Genomic DNA, 6,595 nt, shown 5'->3' with positions numbered 1-6,595 from the left:
AAGCTTATTTTTTGAAATATGGCATACATAAATTTTAGGTATAGAACTTAATAAATTATCACAAAATGAATATACCCATGTAACTGTCACTTAGATCAAGAAATCGAACATTGGCCTGGTAGTTTTTGCAAATATAGGGCTTAGCCTTAGCTAAGTCGAAAAATTTTCTTCCCAAGCAGTTACAAAAACATGTGTGACATTTCATCTCACAAGAGCATGTGGACTCAGCCAACATGAGTGTATATTTCTTATGGAAGTTCCAAAATGCTTTACCATACTTTGTTTTTGGGAGCTCATAAAGTAAATTAAACCCTCACACACCAACACATAGACTGACCGGAGTGGCATCACAAACAGTGCCTATTAATTCAGTCTCCAAAGACATTTCAAAAGAAGTTGTGGCCCTGAACTTTCTTCTGGTTGCTATCATATTTCAGTAATAACACTTCAGTGACATATCCATAATGGCCAGGAGACGTTTTATAGGATCCCAGACCTCGTGTCCAATGCAGATATGCAGGATCCACTTGACAGCTTACACATATAATTTACACATGTATGTGCAGCATCAAGTTCACATCCATCTACAGGACAGACTTGTGCTGGACATTTGAGGAGGACTGTCCTCTTGGAGAAAGGAATGGTGCTGAAGTCTCTCCTAAAGACTATCCTAGAACTGCAAAGGCATATGATGCCAGCACACTACATGGGGAGAAGAAAGCCTCAAAGAATGTGGAATCTCATGGATGAAACATCTTATTATGTAGGAACATTCCCATGTCTCCATGAGGGGGTAGGGGACAATCCCATTTTCATTAATGAAGCAACTCAAGTCATAAAGAACCTGATTAATACCTCCCTCCACACCTTTCTCACACATCTCTATGAAGGGATTTGTGCTTAGACAAAGGTTTACCTGGCCTGATGAGCATTAATCTCTCTGCTACCTTGAAGAAATCCCTCATGTAGGAATCGTTGAGTTTGCTCTGTGGCCCTCTAGGGCAGTGAGAGAGGGCTTTGGCCCCAAGGAACCCCCAAACAGAAACTCTCTGCAGAAAGTTTAGTTCTCATATGGTATCACATAGTTGTTGGAATAAGAAAACGAAACATAAAGCTCCGTGGCATTGCACAATTAGTACCATTCACCCACATGGCCAGATAGATACAATGGGGAAGAGACTTGAGTCTTGTTTTGCTCAGCTTGGGATAGGGAGTGGAATGGCCAGATGTTCTAGAAACTGCAGCTTTTAATGGCGCCAGCAGCTTCAGGGTTCCTGGAAGCTGAGGTAAGCTTCCAGATGCCAGGAGATCCACAGAATCTCTGGGACAATGGTAGCCACTTACCAGATGTATGTTCAAGAAGAACCAACCATAATGATCTTGGTCAAGACCCAGAACCAAAGCTTTAGCCACATGTGTTCGAAAATCATTGGACTCATGTTACAGTAAAACTTAGCAAATGTTGGCCGATGTTGATGAGTCGATTGTGATGGCCTGTCTTAGTCTTCTGATAATAAGGCAAGCTCTACTGAGTAGAGGCCACAGATAGATCAAAGCAGGTGGGAAAGAATAGAGCTCGCGCTTGCGCTCACACTCTCCCTCTCCCTCGCCCTCTCCCCGTCTCTCTCCCCCACCCCCTCTCCCCCCCTTACCTTTCCTCACCTGCCTTCTACCTTCTCCTTGCACTTTTCCTCCTCTGTTTTTGTGATCTCCATGCTATCATCCCTTGGAACAAACTGGCCTTGCCTATCTGTTGAATTAGAAATTAAATGTGGTATAAAGTACAAGGAAAAGTAAGCCGAGTCTAGCCTTTTAATAGACTATGCAAGAAGTTAGCTAATTCAGCTAACTTAAAGCCCTTGAGTTATATTTTTGGACAGTAGCATTTGGCAGGCATTTAATACTTCTCTCCACAAACTCCCATTGCCCTTGCCCTCTCAAAGAACAGCCCATTTGTCTGGACTTGATGGGCAGGTTTTGCTGTCCTATAAATTTATAGTAGGAGCTTGAATGTGTTTTGAGCTATTTGGGCAGCTACTCTTTTACTCAAGAGGGCTTGGGGAAACACAGACAGTGTGGAGTGGAGGAGACATTATCTCCTGTTTTCCCAACATGGCCTGGAAGCCGAAAATGAGGGTATCTGAGTCTAAACACTGGAAGTGCTCCATTTGTGACATGACTTCCCACTTTGGTTGGTCTCGGTCTGTGTGCACACTTGCATGTGTATGTGTGGAGTAGTAGTACTGGGAGTGGTGGTGGTGGTGGTGGTAGGTGTCTTCTGGACCTCTGTATTTAGCACTTCTGTATCCAATGTAAATAGACATAGGGCTTTACTAGACTTGCAACCTATTAGTCTGAATTAATCACCCACATCACAGAATGTTTACAGTCCTGAATAGGGACAATAGTGCTGTTTTCCAGAAGGAGAGAGTTGAGTGGCTTGCTTGAGGTTGGGTGGCTACAGTGGATCCAAGATTACAATTCTGCCCTCCTCACCTGGTCTGTTGTATTAAACATTTAGGCCAAAGGTCACCTTTGCTATTGCCTCAGGTAACATTATGGGCCAGGAATTTTTTTTTTTCTGGGACTTGTTTACCTTTTCTATGTAGAGGGCAGGGCAAAGCTGTTGCTAGCCTTGATGAGACATGGCCAAATAAGGCTAACGGAACTATTTACTCATTCCAGATGGTTCCTAATATCATTTATACAGTTCTATTTCAAACCTTGTCACTTTCTCAAGGACAGGAAAGTTTTATTTAATTTTCTAGTTATATCATTAACATAAAATCTCCACAGCATTATAAGAATCTCAATTTTTGACCTATTGCTTATCACTTATTTAAAAAGTTGCCTTTGTAACTGTTTGCTCTCCTCTCTCTGCCTCTCAGAGATTGGACCATGTTGGTTTCTCATTGTGATTAGAGGGAAAGACACACTTGCTGTGTTGTCTTTTACATCTCTTGTTTTTGCTGACATGGACACCACCTCTCTCTTAGCCCCTCTCTCCCAACTCTTGAAGTCGGTCCTGTTACTGGTAATTTGCAGAACCCCAGTGATATAATCTGTGTTACTAGATTTTTGTGTTGCCCAGACCTCTCAGTTCTTTGTGTGTGGGGTGCCTTGAGAACACCTGGAACTGGCCTTTTGTAACTTCTCTCCCTCCTTCTCTGGCTTCTCAGTTCTTGAAACAGCAGGATCTCTTAGAAGTTTTCATGAGCCAAAGGAAAGCAGAATATAGTACTGACAAGGCAGACAATGGTAAAAATAAAATGTTACTTCAAAAAATTAGATGAATGCTAATTACAAAGTCTTAGACAAATATAAATAATCTGATCTAAAACCTCCTAGGCTGTACAGGATTAGGCATTTCACTAGCCGGGGGAAGGGTGAGTGGTAACTCTGAGGTCTCAGTCTTGAGGGTTTTTCAGCATAGGAGACAAGCTCTCCTTTTCCAGTCTCCCTCTGGGGTTTAAAGCAGAAGTGTGTCCAAATGTCCACATACTGCAGCCTTAATACATAACAGCAGTGTGCTTCTGGAGGGCAATCTGGAATCCTTCAGAGGCTACCTCTGCTCTTTGAGGCACTTTTTACATATATTTAACCTAATAAAAGGCTTCTTTTATGTAAAGATGAATCTTTCTGTCTGTAGATTAATTGGGTCTACTGGCAAACCAGTGTTTTGTACTGCCTCAGACTGAGAAAGAGGACATGTCTTTAGGCTGAACAAGCTTTTTGTTATGTACTTGGAAATAATCTGGTAATAATAAGTATTAAGTATAGAATGCTTCCAGTCTCCCCCCACTTTCCCTTACTTGGTACCTCTGGAAATTAGAAATCAAAGTTTTCTCTCAAATATGATGAAAATACTATAACAAATTTGAAATCAGTAGCCCTGTGAATAATTCAAAATACCTACATATCCCAAGTCCTAGTTTTTCTTGTACTAGAATTAACTAAAATAAAAGCCAATGTATGTAAAATACTGTTTTCACATAGCTTGTATGTGTATGTGCCTCAGTCTAGGACATTTTTTTAGGGAAACAAATTTCTTAGTAGATGTTAAAAATGATTTTAAAAAATCTGTCTTTTTCCATGGGCAAACAGAAGAAGGAATGTTCTTGCCCTATAAATACAAAATATAGTAAATTTAAAAGCAAATAGCTTTTATTTTTACTTATATATTGAAGAGTTATTGCTTCTGTGCGAAAGAGTATGTCCAGTGCACAGGGATATAGTAAGGATAACTTGATATACCCAAATGTGCTATGCACCTCTAATACTTCTTTGTTTCTTGCCTGGAATCTGGCTTTTGAGAGTATCAAGTGTGTTCTAATGTATATATCTGTCCTAGAAAATGGCAGGTCTAATGAACAAAAGACAAGGTATAAGGTTCAAACTCCTTGCACTCATAGAGGGCATTTTAGTTTCTCATTTGGCACAGTATTCTGGAGGTCACAGCCATGGTTCCTTTGGCCATTTGGTGGTACATGCATGACACTATGTATTTCATGGCACAAAATGATGTTGGCCAGAGCCTTGGTAGAGGATAGGGCAAAACCAATAGGTAGTGATTTTTCCTTACCTGACAGAAGTTGTAGTTTGCATATTTCACAGCACAATTTTAAGTTTAAAAAGGAAGATAAGAATGAGAGACTTCAGCAATAAAAGTAGACAGGTGGACTGGAACCTGCCTGGGTGGGTGGAGAGCCAGGAAAACGCAGTTTATGTGTTGCCCTGACCAACAGTGGGTCCCAGTGGGGCTGCAGAGATTTCACCTGTAAGATAAAGGTGACTAGATGAGTGGTTCTCTCACCTAAAAGGCTTGTTAAAGCACCATTTGCTGTCCCTGTCCCCCACCCCTGAGTGTCTGATCCAGCAGGCCTGGGGTGGGGCCTGAGAATTAGCATTTCCAACATTGTCCAGGTAATGCTGATGCTGCTGATTTGGGGGCCACATTTCGAGTGACACTGTACCAGATAGTCTCTAAAGGTCATTCTCACCTCTGATCCAATAGAACATAGCCAATTGCTTAAGGAGAAGGGATTCTATTTGGCAAAGAAAAGCTGCAGACCTCCAGACTCAAGTGCACAATCAAGCTCATATCCAGAGAATGCTGAACCTCCAGAGTTAGGAAAGAGAATTTTGGTCTCCAGTGAGCAGAACAGATGTTCTTAAGGATGTCCTGATGGTGTCCAGATCTACCTATCAGATCTTTTATCTTTTATCAGATCTACCTATGCTACAGGTTGAGTCAAGGTACAAACATAGGTAGAGGATTAAGGTCTTCTGAGGAGGTGGAGATATCCTGTTATAGGTTGTACTGGGGCTCCTGAAAAACTAGAAGGTGGGCCTTGGAAGTAGATGGGCCCATCTACATAGATGAGAGACAGAGAAATTTTAAAAAACCCTCTCTCGGAGAAAGAAAATGGTGTATATGATAGAGGCTCTGTTCATCCTTCTGGCGACCAAATCAAAGTTGTGACAGTAATAAGGAGCAGCAGCAAGGAGAAATCGTGTGGGATCTAGATGAACAAGCCATACAACTAGGGAGAAGTCCAGGAAATCACCCTGCAATGGCAGAAGGTAGGACGGGATGAGGACGCGGGGCTGTCTGGTCCTGAGTGGCTGAGATGGAGGCTGCGGCAGCAGCAGAAGCTTCTTAAAGGGGCTGCATCTGCGAGCAGATTTTTGTGGCGACGGACCCGCTCGCTCTGAGTACCAGTGCTGATTAGGCTGTGCGCAGGGGGCACCAGGGACTTAGAGGGAGACATTGTCGGAGTGAGGGCCTAAGGGAGACTTGCTCTGTACAGAAGTGCCGACGGTATCCATTGTTCCCTGTTGAGCCCTGTCCCCTCCCAGTGCGGGGACACAGCGCTGCCATAGCTGTGATATCATCAAACTGGATAACAGAGGTCGCTCTGCCCAGAGGATTCCCTGAAATTCTGCCTCCCCCAACTCGCGACTTCACCTAAGCCACATCCAGGTATATCTTCAGTGAGTCAGTGCCTAGACTCATACTAGAGGCAGCTGGCTTCGGTTTCTGGTGTAGCCTTTTGAGGCAACTATAAGCACAGTATCTGTGAATTGCTTGCTGAATCTTGACAGGTGGCCCCGAAGGGGTAGAGGTTTGTGCTAAATTTCGCCTGCAGCTGAACCCCTCTCAGGACTGTGCCACTGGATACTTACTTCACAAATCCATACTAATAAGACTGGGAGACATAGGAGTTTTGCTTAGTACATAGAAACAGACATGGCAAGGCAGCCAAAATGGGAAGACAAAGAAGCAGAAACCATATGAGAGAACGGAACAGAGAACCAGATATAATGGAGTCAAGTAATCTAACAGATTCAGAGTTCACAACACTGGTTATAAAGATGCTCAATGAACTTTTGGGAAGTGTAGATAAATTCAGTGAGAACTTCAACAAAGATAGATAAAAACCATGGAAATGGAAAATTATAAAAGGAAACCGGTTTATTTCAGAACACATTACCTGAGAAGTATATTAAATGGAATAAACAAAGGAATAAACAAAATGAATAAAGAAAAGGATCAAATGCCCTATCTAGAGGACAGGAAAGCCAAGGACATGCA

The 6,595-nt window shown here is 42.4% G+C and overlaps 1 protein-coding gene across 1 annotated transcript in view; it reads left to right on the top strand.

The window, feature by feature from the left end:
• Nucleotides 1-6,595, top strand: part of TSPAN7 (tetraspanin 7) — a 125,497-nt gene that overhangs the window by 116,179 nt on the left and 2,723 nt on the right. The window lies entirely within an intron of this gene.

The sequence above is a fragment of the Pteropus alecto genome, unplaced genomic scaffold, assembly GCF_000325575.1.
Source record: "Pteropus alecto unplaced genomic scaffold, ASM32557v1 scaffold28, whole genome shotgun sequence".
NCBI lineage: Eukaryota > Metazoa > Chordata > Mammalia > Chiroptera > Pteropodidae > Pteropus > Pteropus alecto.
Note: the sequence above shows the minus strand (reverse complement) of the source record. Positions and strands in the feature narration are given on the sequence as shown.